This window comes from Ipomoea nil, unplaced genomic scaffold (genome assembly GCF_001879475.1).
Source record: "Ipomoea nil cultivar Tokyo-kokei standard unplaced genomic scaffold, Asagao_1.1 scaffold3195, whole genome shotgun sequence".
NCBI lineage: Eukaryota > Viridiplantae > Streptophyta > Magnoliopsida > Solanales > Convolvulaceae > Ipomoea > Ipomoea nil.
The window spans coordinates 4,019,399-4,046,066 of record NW_017619623.1 but is presented as its reverse complement, the minus strand read 5'-3'; the positions used below and the strand labels follow the sequence as shown (position 1 = coordinate 4,046,066).

Here is a 26,668-nt window from a genome sequence, read left to right as displayed (position 1 = left end):
CGCTGAAGCCTTTGGGTGGTACCTGCTCACGCTCAAAACAAGGGTTTATATCTCATACGCTCTAACACTCAGCTATGCTCCAAATCCATCACCACACCAGTCAACAAAACAGTCGTCACCGCCCTCCATCGCCTTCCCCTCTGCCGCCAACAAAACAGCCTCGCACAGCCCCCTCCTCGCCGTTCACACAGTCGCCCCCCCTGCCTTTCGCTTTGGTCGCCGTCAGTATGTATATACACAGCAGGGGAAGGTCGCCGGTCGCTGTTAAAATCTCCGGTCTCCATCGTCACAAGTGAAGGTACATAAAAATATATTATTGATGGATTCCCTCTTTAATTTGGATTCTAAGGGATTTCTAGGGTTTCCTTTCATTCATCTTTCATCTCATCCATCCCAACTCCAGAACTAAAAATATATTATTAATATTTTATATTTTATTTATAATTATTTAAGATTTCTTCTAGAAATTTGTAGCTAAAAGTTCAAACCGTGGTGCTAATGTTATTCTACCATATGAGGAACTTAATTCTTCAACTGGAATCTAATTTGATGATGCAGCCCAACATAATGAAGATCCATTAAAAGTACAAATTGGGCAAAACACAAGATCCAAGGCCCAAATCATCTTTATTTTTTTGTGGTCATCATTATTTTAAATTGTTTGGAATTAAAGAGAAAAACACTAGTTTGTATTTAGAAAGGATTCCTTAAATCCCTTTCTAAATAGGACTATATTTACTTGCTTTCTAGATTAGGTTTAGGACTCTTTTTCCCATTGTATTTAGGTTTACAATGCTCCCCTATACCTATAAATAGGGCACATCCATATCAGTTTTGAGGAGGCTTTAATTGTGACACCCCGTAATACGAAATTCAATTAAGGGATTAATTAAGTAATTAATCCTAAACCAATTGGTAATTTAATTCCTTAAATTCCTAAAATTCAATAGTCGGGGACTAGTAATTGACTAGTCAACCCAAAGTCAAGTGTTGTACCTAAAGCTTTGTGAATAGTTCCCTTGTTCCCTTACACATTTCATCTTAGTAAGGGTAAATAAGACATTTCCCTTGTAATAGTCTTCCAAGCTAACCTAATAGACACATTTCATTTCTCTCAAACACTCTCCAAAATCATAAGCTCTCCCTTCTCTCTAAAAAGCTAGTTAGCTTTCTCTTCAAGCTAAATCTAGGGCTACCAAGATCTTCCAAGTTTATCTTCAAGATTCAACCTTTACTACTTTTGGGCATCTAGGATGGCAAGATCTAAAGATCCTTTTGTGTTTTTAGTGTTTTCTAAGGTATCTCTTCATAGAGGTGAAATCTTTATGATGTTTTGGTGTGTTCTTGAAGTGGCTATGGAAAGAGGACCTTGTTAGGAGCTTGAGGAGTGTTGTAAGTCAAGGATAAGTCTACAAGAGGTAACCCATGCTCTACAAAATCTATTTTGCTTACCTATATGTTGATTTCTTGGATTCTACATGTGATTTTGCTATGAAATGTGAGTGTTGATGCATTGTCTTGTGAAAATGCATATCTAGAGCTTGTTATTAGGGTTCATGTATGCCATTGCTTGGCAATTCGTTTGATTCAAGTCATTTTGTTGTATTTGGTGATATTTGGCATGTTTTGGACTTGAATTTGAGCATGGAGTTGAAAATCCCCGAAGGGATTATTTGTGGTACAGGGTGTGTACCCGCGGGCGGAACGGCAGGTGGGGTACCACTCGCTGCCTCACCCGCGGGGTACGTAGCCGGAGGTCCACCCGTGGCTCCACCCGCGAGGAACAATGTTGGCTTGTTCGGGGATTTGTTTCCCGTGATTCTTTTGACTCGTTATTTGGTCTTTTGACTTCCCGATGTTCTTTTGTGGAACTATTTGAGAGTCTTCTTGATGTGTCGTATCTCTAGAACTATATGGTAGGAATCCATGTAGGTTTTGGTGTCTTCAATCTTGCTAAGTGTTCAACATTGTGATTCGTTGAACCGTGATGAGTCTTGTGGGTTCTTCGGAACTATATTTGGTTTACCCGTTTGATAAGCATGCTAGTTCGGTGTTTAAATGCTAGCGTGTGTGTTGTTTGTCCTTTCCTATTGTTGATTATGACTTGCGTTAATCATCATTGTTGTTGGACTGTGATCCATTCCTTAATTGAGTATGGTTTCATATCTTCGTTGTGATCCGTTGATTGATTCCTGTTGTGGTGTGGTGTGTGTGGTTGTACCTGGATTGCACGATTAATGGTATGGGACATTAGTCACCAAGGTACGGTAGTGGTCCTCGTGGTGGCCATAACGCGATTATGGAGTTTGTGACCTCAGTGATGGGTTCACGTATTTCTTGGGTGGCATGTGTTGCCGTGTGTGTGATCGGTACCCTCGTGTACTATGAATCGGTGGTCTTATTGGTGGTCGTTGGTGGGGGACGACGGTCCCAGAATGGAAAAGGTTGGACTTGGTTGTACAGGGGTCCTGGAGGTAATGGTTGGAACTAGACATAAGGTTGGGGGTAGCCATAAGGTTGGAACCGGGCATAAGGAAGGCATCTCAATTCGTGATGGGTGATGTCACGAAGGCTTGTATAGCCGTTGTTCTGTATTTCTCTATTTGTGACATGTGTTGTCACAAAGGCATGTGTTGCCAATGGTTGTGTACTTATTCTCTTGTGTTATGCATGTCGGGTGTTAATCTACTGTGTGATGGTAGATTATGCCTTGAACCGTTCTCGTGAGTCGTTATTGCTTCTTGTTGTATTGGGATGTGTTCCCATATCTTTATTGTGAGTGCAAAGAGTCTTGTGTTTAACTTCTATCTTGGCTTTGAAATTGATATATACTATATCCCATTTCGCAAATGATTTTGTGTATATATAAACTATCTACATATGATATTTCACATGTATTGGTGGGTTACGAGCATCATTCGCTGACCGGGCGTCGTCCCATATATATATTTGTGTTCTTTCAGGTGCTGAGTAGACGAGGGCGCGGTCTAGAGACAGCTAGAATAGATCCCTTGAACCTTATGTTGGTTTGGGCCTGCGTGCGTTTGTTAGACTTTAGACTTCTTGTCGTTGACATTGTTTTTGATTAGTTGGATTATGTTGCAGACGTTTACGCCTGTGCGTTCAGTGTTGAGTGAGCGTGGCATAGCACTCTACGTTTTCTATATATTTCATATCTAGTCTTCCGCTGTGTATGTTTTATGGTTAGTTTATCTGCATGTTTAAGGTTTAAATTGGTATGGAAATCAGGGGTGCTACAGTTGGTATCAGAGCCTAGGTTTGAGCCTAGGATGATAGAGTCTAGACTTCTAAGTGGCTAAGTTTGGTTTGAGACCTTAAGGTGACCATAAGAATCTAAGTGTTTAGGCTTAGGATTCTTTGGATGCCCGGTGAGCTGAGCATTGTTTATAGTTGTTTGCTTGTTTGTTGTCTTGTTGGTAACAGTGTTGTTGTTGTAGAGGCTTTGCGACGCCTCCTCGTCAGCAGCGTATCGTGACGTTCGAAGATGTGGGTGATAATGCTAAGAGACCCAGAACAACAGGAGTTAGTAACACTCCTAGTGTGGTCGAGCAGTGGATTCGAAGTGGCACGTCCACTCGGATAAGCTCCAGCACAGCTACCTTGCCAACGTCTTGTGATCTAAGAAGGAGTAATGGGCTGGGAACCCAGAGTTTTTCTGAAAAGTCATCACAAGAGAGGATCCTCATCCTAAGCGAGGCTCGAGCGGGGGACAGTGATGTAGTGATCGGGACATTTCTGGTGCATGCCGTCCCAGCGGTAATCTTGTTCGATTCCGGAGCGTCCAACTCGTTCATATCCCTGGGACTCGTGAAGAAGTTAGGCCTAACCGAAGGCGTCGGGGTGAAGTTAAGCGTCAAAGTGGCATCCAGAGAAGTTAAAACCTGCGACCGTCTCATCAAAGACGTTAAGATAGCCATCGGTGGAGAAGAGTTTTCCAGTAATCTAATACAGTTCGGTTTGGACGGGGTAGATGTGGTCCTGGGTATGGACTGGCTAGGGCGGTTCAGAGCTCAGATCTTGTGCGGTGAGCAGAAAGTGGTTTTGAGAAGGCGAAGTGGGAAGAGGGTGTTGCACCGAGGATCAACATAAGAGCCGGGGATCAAGTTAGTGTCCATGATGAAGATGAAAAAGTACGTGGAGAAAGGCCACGAGATCTTCTTGTGCTTAGTTGAAAACCTGAAGGCAAAAGGAGATGCGACTCAGACCATACCTGTTGTATGCAAGTTCCTTGATGTCTTCCCCAAGGAGATCCCGGGAATGCCTCCTCCGAGAGAAGTTGAATCCTCAGTGGATCTTGTACCTGGTACAACGCCTATATCTAAAGCTCCCTATCGTTTAGCGCCTAAGGAGATGCAGGAGTTGAAGACTCAGTTGCAAGAGCTGTTAGACAAAGGCTACATCCGGCCAAGTACGTCACCGTGGGGAGCACCGTGCTTTTTGTAAAGAAGAAAGATGGGAGCATGAGGTTGTGCATCGACTACCGCGAGCGGAACCAAGTCACAATCAAGAACAAGAATCCCCTACCGCAGATCGACGACTTGTTTGATAAACTCTGAGGTGCCGGAGTGTTCTCCATGATTGACCTAAGATCAGGTTACCATCAGTTGAAAGTGGCAGATCAGGACATACCTAAGACGGTGTTCCGAACTCGCTACGGCCACTACAAGTTCACGGTGATGCCGTTCGGGTTGACCAATGCACCAGCGGTGTTCATGGACCTAATGAATCGAGTGTTCAAGCCTCACCTCGACGACTTCGTGATCGTGTTCATCGACGACATCCTTGTGTATTCTCGGGATAAAGAAGAGCACGTAGGGCATCTTCGGACAGTACTTCAGATTTTGAGGGAAAAGCAGTTGTACGCCAAGCTTTCGAAATGTGAGTTCTGGAAGGATAGCGTGGCATTGTTGGGCCATGTGATAGACAGCAGAGGCACCTCGGTGGATCCGGAAAAGATTCGAGCGGTAAAGGAGTGGACCGTTCCGACCACCGTGGCGGAAGTAAGAAGCTTCCTTGGGCTAGCTGGTTACTACCGAAGGTTTGTGTTGGACTTTGCTAAGGAGGCTCAACCGTTGACAAAGCTGTTGAAGAAGGACATGCCTTTTCAATGGAATCAAGCTTGTGAGTTAGCGTTCCGGAAGTTGAAAGAGAGACTCACGACCGCACCAGTGCTGATCTTACCATCTGGGACAGAGGGGTTCGAGGTATACAGTGATGCATCCAAGAAAGGACTAGGATGCGTATTGATGCAGAATGGGAGAGTGATAGCTTATGCCTCACGACAGCTTAAGGTGCATGAAGAGAACTACCCCACGCACGATCTAGAGTTGGCAGCCATGGTTTTCGCTTTAAAAATTTGGAGGCATTACTTGTATGGCGTGTGTTGTAAGTTCTTCATGGACCACAAAAGCCTCAAGTATATCTTCACCCAAAAGGATCTCAACATGTGTCAAAGACGGTGGTTAGAACTCATCAAAGACTACGAGTTCAACATACAGTATCATGAAGGGAAAGCCAATGTTGTGGCGGACGCTCTAAGCAGGAAGACCAAACATGCCGTTAGTTCCATTTGGGTAGTGGCTGACGAGCTTTGCAAGGAATTCCAAAGGATGAACCTAGAAGTGGTGGACCAAGGCGAAGTTGAGTCGAAAGCCCGACTTTTCAACCTAAGGGTCGTACCTACGCTTTTGGAGGAGATCAAAGTGGAACAATTGAAGGATGCTAGCTTAATGAGGGCAAGAGATGACCTAGCCAAAGGAAGAGGGGGACCGTTTGAGTTGTCCACAGACGGGGAGTTGAGGTACGAGGGCCGTTTATGTGTACCTACATCATGTGATCGGTTGAAGCGTCAGATTTTGGAAGAAGGCCATAATACACCCTACTCGGTACATCCCAGAGGCGACAAATTATACAAAGATGTGAAGAAGCTCTTCTGGTGGCCCAACATGAAGAAAGAGGTAGCAGAGTTCGTGGACAGATGCTTGAATTGTTAGAAGGTTAAAGCGGAGCGTTGTAGGGTCAAGGGCTTAGTACAGCCATTGGAAGTTCCACAAGGAAAATGGGACTCCATATCTATGGATTTCATGGGAGGCTTACCGGTGACCCGCTCCGGTAAGGACAAAATCTGGGTAATAGTTGATCGCTTGACCAAGACTGATCGCCTTATTGCGATGAAAGAAACATGGACGATGACACAGTTGGCCCAAGCTTATGTTAATCAGGTGGTGAAATATCATGGGGTACCAAGGGATATTGTCTCCGATCGGGATCCAAGGTTCTTATCTCAGTTTCGGAAATCCTTGCAAGCAGCCTTGGGAACCAAGCTAAACCTCAGTACCGCCTTCCATCCGGCCACAGACGGACAAACAGAGAGGACTATTCAGACCATCGAGGTCATGTTGAGAGCATGTATGCTGGATTTTCAAGGATCATGGGAGGATCACCTAGATTTAATAGAGTTCTCCTATAATAACAGTTATCACTCGAGTATACGCATGGCTCCATACGAGGCTCTATACGGTCAAAAGTGTAATAGTCCGTTGTGCTGGGAGAATATGGTCAATCCGGTGGTTTTGGGCCTGCAATTCTTGCTTGACACCTCAGAAAAGATTAAACAGACTCAGGAAAGGATGAAAGCGGCACAAGATCGTCAAAAATCCTACGCCAACTTAGCAAGAAGGCAAGTAGAGTTCGCGGTTGGGGATAAGGTTTGGCTGAAAGTATCTCCCACTCGGGGAGTGATGAGGTTTGGAAGGAAGGGTAAGCTAAGCCCCCGATTCATAGGACCTTATGAGATACTCGAGAGGGTTGGGAATCTGGCTTATCGGTTGGCTTTACCTATGGAGTTGGAGTGAGTGCATAATGTTTGTCACGTGTCTCAGCTTAAGAAATATGCTCACGACCCGGCACATGTTCTACCACCGGAAGTGATCCCTCTGGACGATTATATGTCTTATGAAGAGAGGCCGCTCCAGATCCTGGATTTTAAGACCCGGGATATGCGTAGGAAGTCAGTAAAGATGGTGAAGGTTTGGTGGTCACATCATGGCATAGAAGAAGCTACTTGGGAGCTGGAGTCAACCATGAGGGAGCGTTATCCGGAGTTGTTCTCGGCAGGTACCTCGTTTTACCGTTGCTGGTTGTTGTGGTTTGCTTCGTGTGTTTGTTTTGCTTGCTTTTTTGGTTGTTTTGTTGGTTTAGTGGTTGATGCTAGGAGTTAGAGGTTTAGACCTTTGGTGGTTGGTTAGAAGTTGATGGTTGTGGTTGGTTTAGAGTTTGATATGCCCATTATCTTCGTTGGTTATATCCTTCAATCTTTGCAATGATACCGCTACCTACTTGTTTTTGATGTCTTCTGAATCCTTTGAGTATTGATCAAAAGATGATGATCTTGACACTCTTGTCACATTGTTGTTCCATTTCATCATTGGTGTTAACTCGTCGTACCCATGCTTCGGCGACGAAGCTTCTTTGAAGGGGGAGAGGATGTGACACCCCGTAATCCGAAATTCAATTAAGGGATTGATTAAGTAATTAATCCTAAACCAATTGGTAATTTAATTCCTTAAATTCCTGAAATTCAATAGTCGGGGACTAGTAATTGACTAGTCAACCCAAAGTCAAGTGTTGTACCTAAAGCTTTTGAATAGTTCCCTTGTTCCCTTACACATTTTGTCTTAGTAAGGGTAAATAAGACATTTCCCTTGTAATAGTCTTCCAAGCTAACCTAAGAGACACATTTCATTTCTCTCAAACACTCTCCAAAATTATATGTTCTCCCTTCTCTCTAAAAAGCTAGTTAGCTTTCTCTCCAAGCTAAATCTAGGGCTACCAAGATCTTCCAAGTTTGTCTTCAAGATTCCACCTTTCCTACTTTTGAGCATCTGGGAGGGTAAAATCTAAGCTCCTTTTGTGTTTTTAGTGTTTTCTAAGGTATCTTTTTCGAAAGGTGAAATCTTTATGATGTTTTGGTGTGTTCTTGAAGTGGGTGTGGAAAGGAGACCTTGTTAGGAGCTTGAGGAGTGTTGTAAGTGAAGGATAAGTCTACAAGAGGTAACCCATGCTCTACAAAATCTATTTTTCTTACCAATATGTTGATTTCTTGGATTCTACATGTGATTTTGCTATGAAATGTGAGTGTTGATGCATTATCTTGTGAAAATGCATATCTAGAGCTTGTTATTAGGGTTCATGTATGCCATTGCTTGGCTATTCCTTTGATTCAAGTCATTTTGTTGTATTTGGTGAGATTTGGCATGTTTTGGACTTGAACTTGAGTTTGGAGTTGAAAATCCCCGAAGGGAATATATGTGGTACAGGGTGTGAACCCGCGGGCAGAATGGCGGGCAGGGCACTACCCGTCGCCCCACCCGCGGGGTACATAGCCGGTGGGAAGTGGTTCCCGCGGGCGGAACCACAGGTGGAGGTCCACCCGTGGCTCCACCCGCGGGGAACAATGTTGGCATGTTCGGGGATTTGTTTCCCGTGATTCATTTGACTCGGTATTTGGTCTTTTGACTTCCCGATGTTCTTTTGTGGAACTATTTGAGCGTCTTCTTGATGTTTCGTATGTCTAGAACTATATGGTAGGAATCCATGTAAGTTTTGGTGTCTTGAATCGTGCTAAGTGTTCATTGTGATCCGTTGATTGATTCTTGTTCTGGTGTGGTGCGTGTGGCTGTACCTGGATTGCACGATTAATGGTATGGGACATTACTCACCAAGGTACGACAGTGGTCCTCGTGGTGGCCATGACGCGATTATGGAGTTTGTGACCTGAGTGGTGGGTTCACATATTTCTTGGGTGGCATGTGTTGCCGTGTGTGTGATCGGTACCCTCATGTACTATGAATCGGTGGTCTTATTGGTGGTCGTTGGTGGGGGACGACGATCCCAGAAGGGAAAAGGTTGGACTTGGTTGTACTGGGGTCCTGGAGGTAATGGTTGGAACTAGACATAAGGTTGGGGGTAGCCATAAGGTTGGAACCGGGCATAAGGAAGGCATCTCAATTCGTGATGGGTGATGTCGCGAAGGCTTGTATAGCCGTTGTTCTGTATTTCTCTATTTGTGACATGTGTTGTCACAAAGGCATGTGTTGCCAATGGTTGTGTCCTTATTCTCTTGTGTTATGCATGTCGGGTGTTAATCTACTGTGTGATGGTAGATTATGCCTTGAACCGTTCTCGTGAGTCGTTATTGCTTCTTGTTGTATTGGGATGTGTTCCCATATCTTTATTGTGAGTGCAAAGAGTCTTGTGTTTAACTTCTATCTTGGCTTTGAAATTGATATATACTATATCCCATTTCGCAAATGATTTTGTGTATATATAAACTATCTACATATGATATTTCACATGTATTGGTGGGTTACGAGCATCATTCGCTGACCGGGCGTCGTCCCATATATATATTTGTGTTCTTTCAGGTGCTGAGTAGACGAGGGCGCGGTCTAGAGACAGCTAGAATAGATCCCTTGAACCTTATGTTGGTTTGGGCCTGCGTGCGTTTGTTAGACTTTAGACTTCTTGTCGTTGACATTGTTTTTGATTAGTTGGATTATGTTGCAGACGTTTACGCCTGTGCGTTCAATGTTGAGTGAGCGTGGCATAGCACTCTACGTTTTCTATATATTTCATATCTAGTCTTCCGCTGTGTATGTTTTATGGTTAGTTTATCTGCATGTTTAAGGTTTAAATTGGTATGGAAATCAGGGGTGCTACATTAATTCAATAAAATTCTTAAGTTTTTTCTTTACACTTGTGTAAGAAACCTTATGGCTAATTGTGCACTCAATTAGTGGCTAGTCGTGGACTTGACTAGCAAATTGATTCGTGGACTCGAATTGTGACACCCCGTAATCCAAATTCAATTTAGGGATTAATTAAGTAATTAATCCTAAACCAATTGATAATTTAATTCCTTAAATTCCTGAAAATTCAATAGTCGGGGACTAGTAATTGACTAGTCAACACAAAGTCAAGTGTTGTACCTAAAGCTTTGTGAATAGTTCCTTTGTTCCCTTACACCTCTTCATTTTAGTAAGGGTAAATTGGATATTTCCTTTCATGATTTCATTCCAAGCTAACCTAGAAGATATCTTTCATTTCTATCCTTACACTTTCAAGCAAAGAGCTCTTCCTTCTCTCTAAAAACCTAGCTAGCTTTCTCTCCAAGCCAAGTTTAGACTTTCCAAGATCTTCAAAGTTTGTCTTTAAGATTCCATCTTTCCTACCTTTGAGCATCTAGGAGGGTAAGATCTATGTTCCTTTTGTGTTTTTAGTATTTTCTAAGGTGTCTTTTCTTAAAGGTGAAATCTTTATGATCTTTTGGTGTGTTATTGAAGTGGGTGTGGAAGGTAAACCTTGTTAGGGGCTTTAAGAAGTGTTAAGTGAAGGTTTTTGTCTACAAGAGGTAACCCATGCTCTACAAAATCTATTTTGTTTACCTATATGATGATTTATTGGATTCTACATGTTATATTGCTGTGAAATGTGAGTGTTGATGCGTTGTCTTGTGAAAATGCATATCTAGAGCTTGTTATTAGGGTTCTTGTATGCCATTGCTTGGCTATTCCTTTGATTCAAGTCATTTTGTTGTGTTTGGTGAAATTTGGCATGTTTTGGACTTGAATTTGAGCTTGGTGTTGAAAATCCCTGAAGGGACTTTTTGGTACAGAGGTTGTACCCGTGGGCGGATCGGCAGGTAGGCGTCCACCAGCGGGGTACGTGGTGTGTGGGAGTGTGTTCCCCCGGGCGAAACCACGGGTAGGGGTCCACCCGTGGCCCAACCCGCGGGGTACATATGTGGCTTGGGCGGGGATTTGTTCCCCATGATTCTTTTGACTCGGTATTTGGTCTCTTGACTTCCCGATGTTTTCTTGATGTTTCGTATGTCTAGAACTATATGGTAGGATTCCATGTAGGTTTTTGGTGTCTTGAATCGTGCTAAGTGTTCAACCTTGTGATTCGTTGAACCATGGTGAGTCTTGGGTATTCTTCGGAACTACTTTCGGTTTACCCATTTGATAATCATGCTAGTTCGGTGTTTAAATGCTAGCGTGTGTGTTGTTTGTCCCTTCCTATTGTGGATGATGACTTGTGTTAATCATCGTTGTTGTCGGATTGTGATCCATTCCTTGATTGAGTATGGTTTCATATCTTCGTTGTGATCCGTTGATTGATTCCTATGATGGTGTCGTGTGTGTAGCTGTACCTGGATTGCACGATTAATGGTATGGGACATTAGTCACCAAGGTAAGACAGTGGTCCTCGTGGTGGCCATGACGTGATTATGGAGGATGTGACACTAGTGATGGGTTCACGTGTTCTGGAGAGACATGTGTGCCATGTGTGTGATTAGTACCCTCGTGTACTGCGAATTGATGGAATTTTGTTGGTGGTTTGTTGGTGGATGGGGATGACGGTCCTCGGAGGGAAAATGTTGGACTTGGTGTACAGGGGTCCTGGAGGTAAAGGTTGGAACTAGATATAAGGTGGGGGGTAGCCATAAAGTTGGAATCGGGCATAACGAAGGCATCTCAATTGTGACATGTGTTGTCACAAAGGCATTTGTTGCCATTGTTGTGTGATTCTCTATTTGTGACATGTGTTGTCACAAAGGCATGTGTTGCCAATGGTTGTGTCCTTATTCTCTTGTGTTATGCATGTCGGGTGTTATTCTACTAAGTGATGGTAGAATACGCCTTGAGCTGTTCTTATGAGTCGTTATTGCTTCTTACGGTCTTGGGATGTGTTCCCTTGTCTTCGTTGTGAGTGTAATGAGTCTTGTGATTTTCTTCTACTCTTGGCTTTGGACTTATATATACTATATCCTGTTTCGCAAATGATTTTGTATATATATATATATATCCTATCTATGTATCATATTTCACAAGTATTGGTGGGTTACCAGCATTATTCGCTGACAGGGTGTCGTCCCATATATTTATGTGTTTCTTTCAGGTGCCAAGTAGAGGCGAGTGCGGTCTAGAGATGGATAGAGTAGATCCCTCGAACCGTGTAGTAGTTTTGGCCTGTGTGCCTTTGATAGACTTTAGGCTTGTTGTCGTTGACTTTGTTCTTGGATAGACGGATTATGTTGATGTGATTTACGCTTGTGCATTCACCGTTGTGTGGGCGTGGTATAGCACTCTACGTTTTCCATCTATTTCATATCTAGTCTTTCACTGCGTATGCTTTTTATGGTTAGATTATCTGCATGATTAAGCTTTAAATTAGTATGGAAATCGGGGGTGTTACACGAATCAATCCTCCTTTCATCAACCTTAGATTTAGGTTCGTGGACTCGTTCTTGAATCAAAGGAAACTAGATCCGACTCTAGTTGATTGAGGATTGCATCATCGAGGTACTTGAAGCTACAATGGAACTCTTCCAAGTCTTTGAGGATTCGAGACAAAGGGTTTCTCGTGAGGTATAAGGTATTTTGATCCATCTCTATCTTAGTTTTGAGAGCATTGTTAGGAATAAAGTGTAATGGTTTTGATATGCCAAATTTATATTTGTAGATCCCCCAATTTTATTTATAGGTCTAGTAGAGTCTTAAGACCATGACCGGGAAATTATTTAAATTGGAAAAGAGAAAAACAAAGGAAGATGCATGAGAATAGAAGAAGAAGATATAAAGCCTAAAATCAAGAATTTGTCTGGAGAAAATGACAAATTGAAGAAGAAGATGAATGATATGAAATCACGTCGCTACTACTTAAAGAAATATCCCAGAAGAATTTTCTGTGAAGAAAATTAATATTGGAAGAATGCATGAAATTGACTTGGAGATCAAGCATCTATGGAAAGAAAGGAGTACATCAAATGTGATTGGAGATTTAATCAAAAGTTATACGGATGAAGTGGATGATGCTTGATATATTATGTGAAATGGCTCAGGTTTGAAACTCACCATTAACAATTTTACAAGGTAAAATTTGAGAAGCCAAATTAAATTAATCTGATGGAGTTGGGCGCTAGTTTAAGCTTTCGGCGCCAATTACAAGTGGAAATTGGGAAGCAATTTCACGGAATTGGGAGCTTACAAGTGTGGAAATTGGGAAGCAATTTCACGGAATTGGGAGCCTAGCAATTGAAATTGGGAAATTGGGAGCAAGTTTCACATGGGAATCAATTCAAGATGGGAGCCAATGTAGAATTGAAATTGGGAGCAAGTTTCACATGGGAATCAATATAGAATTGAAATTGGAATCAATATAGAATTGAAATTGGGAGCCAGAGGTTGTAGTATGGGATGCAAGTTTCACATGGGAATCAATATAGAATTGAAATTGGGAGCAAGTTTCACATGGGAATCAATATAGAATTGAAATTGGGAGCCAGAGGTTGTAGTATGGGATGCAAGTTTCACATGGGAATCAATATAGAATTGAAATTGGGAGCCAGAGGTTGTAGTATAGAATTGAAATTGGGAGCCAGAGGTTGTAGTATGGGATGCAATTTCAAAGTTGGGGAGGTTGTAGTATGGGATGCAATTTCAAAGTTGGGGACCGATTCAAAGAAGGTTGTAGTATGGGATCAATTCAAGAGCTCCCATGTAGAATTGAAATTGGGAGCCAATTGAGGTTGTAGTATGGGATGAATTGAAATTGGGAGCCAATTGAGGTTGTAGTATGGGATGCAATTTCAAAGTTGGGGACCGATTCAAAGAAGGTTGTAGTATGGGATGCAATTTCAAAGTTGGGGACCGATTCAAAGAAGACATGGAGATCACCAATCAATTCAAGATGGGAGCCAATGTAGAATTGAAATTGGGAGCCAATTGAGGTTGTAGTATGGGATGCAATTTCAAAGTTGGGGACCGATTCAAAGAAGACATGGAGATCACCAATTGAGGTTGTAGTATTTCAAAGAAGACACGGAGATCACCAATTGAGGTTGTAGTATTTCAAAGAAGACATGGAGATCACCAATTGAGGTTGTAGTATGGGATGTAATTTCAAAGTTGGGGACCGATTCAAAGAAGACAATTCAATACCAGGAGAAGTCTGGGAGCCAATTTCGAAGTCAAAGTTAACAATTCAAATTGGGAAGCAATTGAAAGCACCAGGAGCAGTTTGGGAGCTAATTGCAAGTCAAAGTCAATTGGGAGCCAATTACAATGGAGAAATTCAAATTGGGTGCCAATTACAAGCAAATTGAAATTGGGTGTCAATTACAAAGGAGAAATTCAAATTGGGTGGAAGTTCACAACCAATTTGAAGTCTGAAAACACCCAGACGTGAGAATGAAGAAGATGAAGATGAACTTACAGTGAAAATATTCTCACAAGGAAAAATACTAGTTTTAACTAGTATGGGATTAAATTGATGAATATTTTTAAATCCCAAAGATGCAAGGACCACTCCAGAGCTGATCAGAGAAGCCATTCTACACCAAAACTGAGACCCAGATATTCTCACTCAAACGTTGAACCAGAGGAATATCAGATGAAGTTTGGGAGCTCATTTACATGGAGATGAAAATCCATCAACGGCTAGCTTATCCTTTCTGACACCTTCGCAGAAGATAAGATAAGATCTCTGACAAAAAGATACAAGATTTCAAAAATGAGAGCGTCTCTTTCCAACGGACAGATTCTCATTACAAGCTATAAAATGATGAAGATATGAAGACTTGAAGATGGGGAACTCACGAACAAGAGAGCAGAAAATCCGAAACTCATCAAGGAGATCGAATAGAGCAATTAAGCTTGAAAGAGCATAGAGCAAAAAATCTCATTTGGTACAGAGCATACCAAAAATCTTCAAGTGAGAAGTGAGAAAAGAAAAAGAACTCAGAGAGCTTCAAAAGAGAAATATTCTGAGAGTTCTTAAACAGAGCAAAGCAGAGCAAAAATATCAAGTGCTTTACTTGATAAATTCAAAGAGAGAAAACACTCAGAGCTATTAAGAGAAATCATTCCAGAGTGTTTATCTTCATCAAAGAGACCTGCGCATCATTGAAGATCATCTACAGAGTCTCAGAAGTTGGAAGCAAGACAACACTTGTTTTGGAGCAAAACAAGAGAAGGGAGGAAAGTAGCACGGAGCTGTGAAATCCTGGATTGTCACACGGAGCTGTGAGATCCGAAACAGCAGTGTCGGAGGCACTGGGCGTGATTAGTGCGGGATTTGCGATCAAAGCACTAGATCACGGGATACGTTTCTACCGAAGTGTGGAAGATGGGGGGGAAAGTAACGCGGAGTTGTGAAATCCTGGGATAGTAGCGCGGCGACGTGAAACCCGAAGCAGCAGTGTGGTGTCACTGGGCGTGATTAGTGCGGGCTTTGTGATCAAAGCACTAGATCACGGAAATTCATTGTATCTTGGAACCAAGGAGTGGTAGATATAGTGAATTTCTCTTGGAGATAAGAGCAAGTGGAGTAGGAGGATTACACCACCTCGCGAACCACTATAATTGTCTTGTGTTCTTTACTGCTTTCTTTACTTACTGCTCTTTACATATTCGCTCTACACGAGATATACTGCTCACACAATCTCACACACACTTTATGTTTATTTATTTCTGCTGTGCACCATACTCTAACAATCTAGTTAAGAGTTTTGGTTTATCTCTGGCTTAGCAATTGTTGTGCTGTGCAAAAAAGTTTGAAAGTCTATTCACCCCCCCCCCCCCCCCTCTAGACTTTCACCTTACCTCTTTTGGGACCAACAAGCATTCTTGGGACAATATTCCATCTTTATTTGAACCTTGGACTAGGTTCATATCAATTTGGCATCAGTGTCTTGGTTTATCTCATCATCATTAGAAATTTGGTTTCTTTGGTTCCTTAGGTTTTTCTCGTTCTTATCTTACATACTACTTTTTTCGTGTGTTATTCATTAAAAAAACGCCAAAAAAATTTTCCTTCGCATTCTTGATTATTTTCTTGAATCTTGATACAAGTTCTGGGGAGTTCTTTTGATATATTATAGACATGCTAATTCATTACGGTCATTGAGATATTGATCTTCGAAGTGAGGGCAGCGTTTCTGTTTTTCTGTGTGATTCTTGAAATTCTTGATTATGTTTTGAAGGAGTTGTGTGGATCTTCTTGGTCCAAAATTTTTGTTGATATTTACAGTAGTTATTTGGAGGTTACTTATAAAAAAAAAAATCAAAAAAATCAAGAAAGTTGAAAAAAAAAAAAAAAAAGAAAAAAACAAGAGAAAGCAATAAAGAAGAAGAATAAGGTTGGGGAAAGAATCTGGTTGGTAGGAGAATTTTGGAGGGATATGGATGAGAAAAGTATAAGGTTGGAAGTAGTTCTTGATATAATCTTATTTGGTTGTGGTACACTTGCACACCTATTACATTATATTTGTGTCTATCTTCTAATATTGGCCCTACATATCTTTCTGTCATACTTCTTTCTTTGCTTCCTCTTTTTCTTTCAAATCTTGCTTAGTTTCTTTGCTTGTATTGTCCTTTTTCTTTGCTTCTTGCTCTTAATTTTATTACCTACCTCGCGATACACCTTACTCTCAAAGGCTTGTGAAGTTTTCCGAGGTACGTTTTCTTGAACTTTGAGGTTGAATCCATATCAACTTGAGTTCAGGACTAGAATTTTCCTTTTTGGAAAAAGGCTTGTGAGAGTATCTGCCACTTGGAGTGATACACAGTGGAGTGTGTGTTTGTAAGATTGTGTAGTGCACCCCCAGAGCCATATAATCCACCTCTTACCTGCGAGCTGAGAATAGTGAGGAAGCGAGCCAACTTTATGGTTTCACTAACATGAATACTCACATATCTTCTTGTTTTGAGATTTTGTTTCTCATCTACAGATGACTGAAGAGGTTCCAAATACACGTAAGAGATTAGAGCAGAAAATAGATGCTCTAACCTTCGCCACGAAAGGTTACTCACAAAAATAAATAATCTGGAGCAACACCCTCAGCAAGTGCAATCGATACACAATGATCAGCAATATTTGCCACCGGTAGGAAGAGTGGAGCCTAGACGTCAAAGGATCCAACAGCGTAATGCGGAGTTAGGAAACATTAAACTTGAAATTCCTAACTTCACTGGTGAGAAAGGACCTACCGAATACATAGAATGGGAGAATGCTGTTGAAACTTTTTTTTATTTAAAGCAATATTCTGATCTTACAAAAATTAGGCTAGTTGCTACATCTTTTAAGGGGTATGCATGCATTATCTTGGTGGCGAAAAAGAAATAGAGAGAGAGTTGCTAATTTTATTCCTTATGAATCTTGGGTTCAAGTGAGGGAAGATATGTGCCTAACCTTTCGTCCTAAATCTTTTTTCTATGATCTTGAAAGAAAATTGCAGGGAACGATGCAAGGAACAAAGTCAGTTGATGAGTACTACCAAACCATAAATATTTTGCTTGAACAGGGAAATATACATGAAGAAGGGACAAAAACTGTTGCTCGTTTCGTACATGGATTGAACTTAGACATTCGATGTGGAATGAGTATTCAGAGATATGAAACCCTTTATGATGCCTTGTATGCTGCACGTGAATCTGAGGCAAAAATAAAATAGATGAAAATGTACAAGTCCAACAATGGTGCATCAAGATGGAACAACACTCGTTCAACCCCTCAAAGGTGTGATGAACATCTTCCTCTAACAGATGATTCACGAGAAAAAGGTAAGGATAAGGTAAGTGAGGCAGTGAGGCCTCAACATGATAGAGAATTGATTTGTTATAGATGTAATGGGAGAGGCCACATAGCTCGTGATTGCCCTAACAAGTGGGAAGTTAAGATAACAAAACAATCTGAAAAATTTACTTCTTGTCTTGAATATAAATCTGAGGATGAGGTTTGTGACCATTTTCAAACCCCCAATGAACATGTTGAGGGGGAACCATTTATACCTTTAGATTTTGATTCTAAAGATGTTGATAGTAAGTCTAGTCATACTGATGTTGTTAAGGAGGTTTTGAATGTTCACCCTATAAAAGAAGATGAGTCTCAAAGTGAAAATATATTTTGTCCTAAAGGGTTAATTAGAGGGAATGCTTCTGCTATGGTAATAGATTCCAGAAGTTGCACAAATGAGGCTACTTCAGCTATGGTTAAATTTCTTCAGTTACCTTTGTTTGATCACCTGAACAGTTATTGTTTGCAGTTGTTATCCGATGCAGGAGAAGTTAGAGTTACCAAACAGGCTCTTATTCCTTTATCTTTTAACAGTTACTCTGATGAAATCTTGTGTGATACTATCCCAATGCAGGATACTCATATCTTGTTAGGTAAACCATGGCAATTTGACAGAAAAATAAGTTTTGATGGAATGAGGAACACTTATGTGTTTCATATGAATGGAATTACATATGTCTTGCCTCCTTTGTCTCCTAAACAAGTAGAAGAAATTCAACTGAGATCGAATCAAGCTCTCAAACCAGCCATGAAGAAAGAAGATATCAAAGAGAGCAAACTGGAACCTCCATGTTTAGAATTGGAGTCACCACTCCAATCCTCTAACCTAGATTGTAGCCAAACAAAGGAACCGCTATCAGTGGTACAATGGAAAGAACCAGCCAGAGCTATCAAAGTGCAGCCTCGCTTGCTAACAAAAAAGGATAATAAGCAAGAGAAAATAAGGGGAGTAACTATTTACTCACTTTTATTTCAAAAGCATGCATTAAAATTCTCTAGATTTGTTTGCCATGTTTCTATTAATGACATACTTGTTAGATGTGTTAGAAATTTGTTTGCCTCCATACATCCAAGATTCCTTAATTTTGATTTTACTAAAACTTTATTTGATAGAGATAAGGAATCACTTGGAATTTATAAGGCACATTTGAAAACTTCTTATGTCAAATATTACTTGCACAAGGGGTTTTGGTTCAAAGTCAATGGGATTGGCACTTTTTGCTTTGTTTTGGGCAATGATTTAATTGTTGATTCACATAAGGGACATTTTAATTTTCCAAAGAGTGACGATGTTTTGCATGGATATTTTCATTGGCCAAAGAAGAAAAAAGATGTAGAATCGTATGTTCAGAATTGTGCTACTCACCACCATAATACATCTAAATCAGTACTTGATATTTCCATGAATTTTCTGTTTGATTTTACCTTAATCTCTAGGAGGAAAGATTTTGTGCTTGTTGACAATTCAAACAAGATGCCTAAATTTTATATGTCTCATTTTGTTGAATTATTACCATCCAGAATGTTTAAATTCCATGATGTGTCATTAGACTTAATTGCCTTACTTGTTGATTGTATGATGATGATTGGAGCGACTCGTGTCAAGCATCCCAAGAAAAACTTCCATGAGCGTGATAAAACAGAAAGTGAGCTTGCTACTTTGTCTTTCATTGAAGATTTTGATTTGAGGACGAATCCTTTTCAAGAAGGGGAGAATAATAGGAACCAGTACACATGGAATCTAGTAAGGGTAAATAGTGGGCTCATCACAAGGCCCATAAATACACCCTTAAAGCATTAATGGTGGAAGAAACAAGAAAGTCCAATAAAAATTCTATTCGATAGAGGAAAGTATTATAAGTGGCCCGTTTCAAATGATGTCACAAATCGAAGACAATGTTTAGAAGATTCGAGGTCGAATCATTTTTGAAGAATGGGAGGATGATGCAGCCCAACATAATGAAGATCCATTAAAAGTACAAATTGGGCCAATCACAAGATCCAAGGCCCAAATCAGCTTTATTATTTGTGGTCATCATTATTTTAAATTGTTTGGAATTAAAGAGAAAATACTAGTTTGTATTTAGAAAAGGATCCCTTAAATCCCTTTCTAAATAGACTATTTACTTGCTTTCTAGATTAGGTTTAGGACTCTTTTTGTATTTAGAAAAGGATTCCTTAAATCCCTTTCTAAATAGGACTATATTTACTTGCTTTCTAGATTTGGTTTAGGACTCTTCTTCCCATTGTATTTAGGATTACAATGCTCCCCTATACCTATAAATAGGGCACATCCATATCAGTTTTGAGGAGGCTTTAATTCAATAAAATTCTTAAGTTTTTTCTTTACACTTGTGTAAGAAACCTTATGGCTAATTGTGGACTCAATTAGTAGCTAGTCATGGACTCGACTAGCAAATTGATTCATGGGCTCGAATCAATCTTCCTTTCTTCAACCTTAGAGTTAGGTTCGTGGACTCGTTCTTGAATCGAAGGAAACTAGATCCGACTCTAGTTGATTGAAGATTGCATCATCGAGGTACTTGAAGCTACAATGGGATTCTTCCCAGTCTTTGAGGATTCGAGACAATGGGTTTCTTGTGAGGTATAAGGTATTTTAATCCATCTCTATATTTAGTTTTGAGAGCATTCTTGGGACAATATTCCATCTTTATTTGAACCTTGGACTAGGTTCATATCATTTGAGTTAGAATTTAACATATTGACACTGGAGCATTTTTTATGAATATTTGTGCGAAGGTTGTGTTAGTATTGTGATTGCAGTTTATTTCAACTTGCTTCTTTTTGGGGTTCTAATACTCACAACTTCCGAAACGCATTTATGTCTTCATTTTTGGGTTTTAATGCTCCACTTGTAATGCAGCATTTCGATTACAAGTGAAATAGGTGATATTTGACATCGTCACAAGAGTAAAGCACAAGCTCTTTGTGGTTAAGGATTTTTTTGTTCAGATTGTGCAAGCAGTAAGTACAATAATATATATAATGTTTCTTTCTACATTTTCCTGGCTTCATCAACTCTACCTTTCATGTTTCATCCTTTACTCACTCATTAGATGTACCTATATATGAATGTTATGAATTCTTATTTCTGCACTTGTTTTCTCCCCAGCTAATTGTAGTGTTTGGTGGGTATATATGCATTTTGGATTACGAGGAAATGATTCACAATGCTGTTGATAAATATTTCAGCTTCTTGTCTACCACGGTTGTACATAAGAGTTGGCATAGGCACTATCAAATCCTCATGAAATGGGATCTTACGAAATGTATCTCTTCTTTTTGGGGTAATGCATTTAATGTCATAGAAAAAGATTTATGCCGGTTAATGATGCATTACTGTCATTATTAAGTGTATAAAACAAATATTAACTTCAAATGTTTTACTCTGCACATGACTTAAGTGGTTACTGTAGTGCTGTTTTGCCTAAATATGTTGTAGGACTGTGCAGATTCTCTGTGATGATTGTTTTGGTACTACAACTGATGCTGATAGTCTTGTTTATTTGTTTCTTTGTTATAAGGTATGCAGAAATAGACATCTAAGTAAACTGTTGAGCAAATTGCTGGAGGTACTGTCTTGTAACTTAGAAGTCTTGAGAACTTGCCTGTTATCTAAGTATACTGTTGTAGTGCTTGTTTGTTTTCTTGTTTTCTTGTTTTCTTATACTAGCATGAGTATAACATAATTTTATTTGATTGGAGTTATAAATATTTCTTCAGATAACACTTGAAACATGATGTATTTGATTATGTAAGGATTCGTAGAATTCTTTAATATGAGAACAGAGCTGTGAGCACTTAGCACTCGCACTAATGTTTGTCACATTTTGTAGTTGTGCAGAGCAGGGAAAGAATTTGGATGAGTTTTTTTTCAGTCAATAGCAGGTTCATATCTAACTATCTAAGCATCTTATTATGTAGTTACTATGTTTAGACTTTCCACCTTAATTATTTGTTCTCCCCCCCCCCCCCTCTCCCCCCCCCCCCCCCTTATAGTGTATCTATTATGCTTTAAAGATAAATAACTTGTTTGCTTCATTTTCAGTTTCTTCTTACTCTTATTGGATATGGTTCCCTCATACTTTACTCATGTTTTGGCTCTTGCTTTAGACTAAATTGCTTCACCTTAGTGTCTACGTTGGGTTGCACTTGACATCTAAATATACATGTTTCTATTGCTTTTTTAATTTTTGTAGATGAGGGCACAAATTCTTGAGATTAAACTGGAGCTAACCGGGAGATTGACTAAATGATGAAAAACAAGTTCCTTTTGATGAAGATTAAGTACTTTATATTTTTATGACTTTTTTGTATGTATAGCAATAGTTTATTGCTTAAATATTTATGGATTGGACACAATACTATGTTTTTATTGAAAATAATTTTGATATTTAAATATATTTTCAATTTGAGTTTGGATAGTGTGTACATTATTTTGTAAATGATATAGAATGTATTGACAACAGATAAAACAAAATTATTGCAAGATCAAAATCAAAATAATAAAAACAATTGATATAAATATAGATTTTCCTGCCAACACAGTTGGTCACAATTTCTGACCAACAGTTGGAAGGAAATTAACATAATGCACTAGGAGGATTTCCGACCAACATGGAGGCAGTATTTCTGTCTAACGGGTCAAAGTTGGACGGAAATTCCCATTTTAACAATGCTGGGTTATCATCCGGAAATTCTGTCCAACTTTGACCCGTTGGACGGAAATACCGACCGATATCTGATGTTGGACAGAATTACCGATGTTCATTTTTCCGAGGTCTCATTTTGGACAGAATGTTGGACGGAAACCCGTTTTTCGACTAATATCCCCCATTTTCCGTCCAATTTTCGTTGGACGAAAATAGCAGGATTTCCAACAATGATGTGAGATGAGGTAAATCACGGTAACTCAATAGCTTAATAGACAGGACCAAATACCGGTGTGCACAAGTAATCTGCCCACTTTGGGCGTAATTCTCACACAGTTGCGGCCGTTTCTTCTCCAAATTAATACTACCTACTAACCACTAAGCTAAGTCCGTGTGTGCCTATTATAAATTTTTCTATTGAGCATGATACCTGTAAAAAACATAATATCTAAATAAGTAGTAGATATTACACGCATGATAGTTTTAGTTAACTAGTATTGTACCCGTGCGATGCACGGATATGACTTATAAAGTGTTAAGTATTGTTATTTAAATATTCACATATATATTAAATTGTAAATATTATCATACTTATTAAAATAAAAACAATATACTGATGTTTTCAATGACTTCACATTGGGATAAACGTACACACTATTATATTATTTATTTCAATACAAGGGAAGGGTGGAACCCTGGAAAACAAAACGATCAGTCACCGCGGACATAGGGAACACCAAAACTATCCTTGCAAATGCAATATGCGAGCATGGCGTTAGGGCAAATATACAACACAGTCAACTCGTGGTTAGGGGCAAAATTCTTTGCAAGCCAATCCGCAAATTGACTCTGTTCCCTCAAAATGTAGATGAACTTCACGTTCCAATTTTCTTGATCCAAGCTTTGCATTCAAAAATGTTGTTGCAAAGGGTTCCACCTCCGTTAGCGTAAAAAAGGGAGTCATTGATATGGTTGACCACGTTGACGGAGTCACTTTGTATCACAATATTTGTCAACAGATGCACAAGTCAAGTCAACAGCCTCCTCTATAAATATCCATGCAACTACTTCTTGTAACTGATTTCTGTTAGCTTAGCTTTATAGCTTCTTTCTTCCCGCTTCTTTCCAGTTAGCTAATGTAGCTTTGTATACGTGTAAACTAGTTGCAATACAGAGACACGCAGTTTTCTTTTCTCTCTTTGTTACTTTGGAAACTCTCATCTCAGTTTCCCAATATGGTATCAGAGCCACTATGGCTTGGCGTACACCCTCTGTAAACACAATTCGTCCATCAATGGTTGCAAATCCAACAATCATGCTGGAACTTCGAATGCGATTCCGACTTCAATTCCGGCACCCGCTCCAATTCCAGTTCCAGTAGCTGTTGGCTTTGATCCTAAGGATCGGACTGATCCTCTTTACCTTCATCCAAATGAGAGTCCATCGCTGCAATTTGTGACCGTCCAATTGGAGGGAAGATCAAACTACCACCCATGGGGCAAGAGCCATGGAAATGGCGCTCAGATCCAAAAACAAAATGGTTCTAGTCAACGCGACGATGGTGATCCCTAGCAGATCTGATCCTATGTATTTTTTTTTTTGGGATCAATGCAACACTATGATCCTATCATGGATCCTCAGAGCCCTCTCACCTACTGTTGGTAGAAGCGTGTTATAGATCAACACAGCTGAACGCGTATGGAATGATATGAGAAAACGTTTCAGCCAGCAGGACGTGTTCCGTATCTCTGAAATTCAAGCAGAAATTTATTAGACAAGACAAGGCACATCTATGGTAAATGAATACTTCACTCAATTAAAGCTTTTATGGGATGAATTACTTGTATTTAGGCCTGTTCCTGCTTGTGAGTGTTCACCAAGTTGTAACTGTAGAAGTGACCTGTCTAAGAAGGTTAGAAATCATCTGGAGAATGATATGTTGTCAGCCTTTCTCATTGGCCTCAATGAGAACTACACTAATACCAAACACCAGATCATGTTGATGAGGCCACTCCCTGATGTTGGAGAAACCTTCTCTATGGTTTCATGTAACACCCCAGATTTTCAGGATATTTAAAACTTATAAAATAAAGGTGAAATCTTGTTGAATCCCAAAACATAGTACAAGAGTATGGGGTGCTATGCCACACCTAAGCTAGAGAACTCAGGTGCACAGGCTAACTGACTAATATCCTCAAATAGTATCTGTACTAAATCATGGCACGCAGGCCGAAAGGGAAAAACTATCTAAGCTACGTCCAAGCTTCTAGCGCGCTCCAGTGAACAACTCGTCTGTGCCTGAAAGCCAAATATATCTGTTCAGCGAGAGATGCTGGTAACCCACTCCAACGCGTTGAAATACAATACATATAGATATATATATAGATATACGAAAACCATTTTGAAGCATGAAGATATATCCTATGAGACTCTAGCTTTTAAAACCGGGAATGACTCGACAGACAAGGCTAGACACAAGCGACAGTTATAACAGGCGTATACAATCCTCCACAGGCAAGACAGATAGAGCTGAGCACAATTAATAATCATAACCCAATGTAAACAGTCCCCAGCATAAATCCCTTAGTCACACCCCCAGTATACTCATAAACACAACTCCTCCATATCTCATCACATAGCACACTTTGTTGGCGCCACAGGACCAATCGCATGCCCATACATGAGGGTCAGCGCATATAGCTCTGACACGGCCCCGCAGCACCCTGCCCCGTCTCACATTACGGAGGAGCCGATCGCAACCGACTGATGGACCTTTGTCCTATATAATATTTATATACCTGACCGGTCTTTACCAGCCTGGTTAACAGTTGGGATGGTTCTCAGCCCATTCAACTGCCCGTATAGTGGACCTTTGTCCTATATAATATTTGTATACCTGACCGGTCTCTACCAGCCTGGTTAACAGCCGGTATGGTTCTCAGCCCATCCGACTGCCCGTATAGTGGAACTTAGTCCGATATAATGTTTATATACCTGACCGGTCTCTACCAGCCTGGTTAACAGCCGGTATGGTTCTCAGCCCACCCGACTGCCCGTATAACCCGATTGATCTCAACCAATTCGGGGTGACACGCACACATAACACGTAGCAAGTACATGCAACCCACATTAACTTATTAGGAAGGGGAGGAAACGTATAACGAAACCTATGCTTGATCCTTCACATACTAAGAATAGTCCTAAGGGTTCATACTTCCTTTCACCTAGGTCAGCGGGATACCAATTCAACTAGCATGCAATATATAAGACTCATACAACCTACGAACGGTACCCGAAATATCAAACTAGACATAGGCACGATAGACGGAGTCCGTTGGGACACCTCGGGGGTCGGGGAAACTTCAAACGGGGAAGCCAAGATCCCCAATTGGGGTGAAAACCAGCGGGTAGCCGGTGGGTGAGGGATCACCCGTCGGCGGTAACAAAACCGGGCAGCGGGTGCCCGGCGGGCAGCTGCCCGCCCGCCGGCTGCCCGCTGCCGACGTTGCCCAAGGAGGCCGCGGGTAGGTGGCGGGTCCCCTACGCCCACCTACCCCCCACTGACTCTTTTCATCAAGAAACGCTCCGGGAACCTTTGTGGAACCCGAAACCATGCTTGGACACTTTCAAACGCAATTGATAACACACGTAGACAATTAACGGATCAAAATCAGGAAACCATCGACACATAACCTATCATGCTTTTCTAAACATAATAAACACCCAATCATGCGAATTCCCACCCAATATACCAAGAATAATTCCATACGATACAACCTAGGGTTCTAATCACTTTTATGCCAACGAGAATACGATTCGTCTTCTAATTACAAGATCCGGTACAAATAACACATAAGTATCCAGAACGCCATACAATTATCAAGCGCAACATATAATTATCAAGAACAACATATAATTATCAAGAACTCAACGTAATCGTTAAGAACACCATAATTATCAAGAATCTCCCGATATCAAGATCACCCATGGAATTATCCCATCAGTCATCAATAATAACATCACAAATCATCAATACACAATAATATGGGGAAATCCTACGAGGGAAATCATAGCTACGAAAATAGGTTTTGTTGAGACATGGGTTACCTCTTAGCCTTAATTAATTCCTTGGCTATGAAGGGTCTTTCTTTAAGCTTTCTTGCTTTCTTGATTTCTTCTAGGGGGATTCTTGGAGCTCTTTGGGGTGGTGGGCGTTATTCTTGTGGTGGGGGTTTCTAGGTGCCCCTTAAGTCCCCTATTTATATATTTAGGTGTCCTAGTTAGGAACTAATATTATGGGCTTGCTAGTTCTATTTCTTTTGGGACTAAGGATTGGG

The 26,668-nt window shown here is 40.5% G+C and overlaps 2 long non-coding RNA genes across 2 annotated transcripts; both read left to right on the top strand.

The window, feature by feature from the left end:
* LOC109168206 lies at positions 1–21,066 on the top strand. The gene is made up of 3 exons (XR_002052018.1): positions 1–298; positions 20,543–20,643; positions 20,872–21,066. It is a non-coding gene; the product is annotated as an uncharacterized LOC109168206 (long non-coding RNA).
* A 7-nt stretch (positions 21,067–21,073) lies between these two features.
* LOC109168205 lies at positions 21,074–22,098 on the top strand. The gene is made up of 3 exons (XR_002052017.1): positions 21,074–21,203; positions 21,516–21,567; positions 21,879–22,098. It is a non-coding gene; the product is annotated as an uncharacterized LOC109168205 (long non-coding RNA).
* The last annotated feature ends 4,570 nt before the right edge of the window (positions 22,099–26,668 follow it).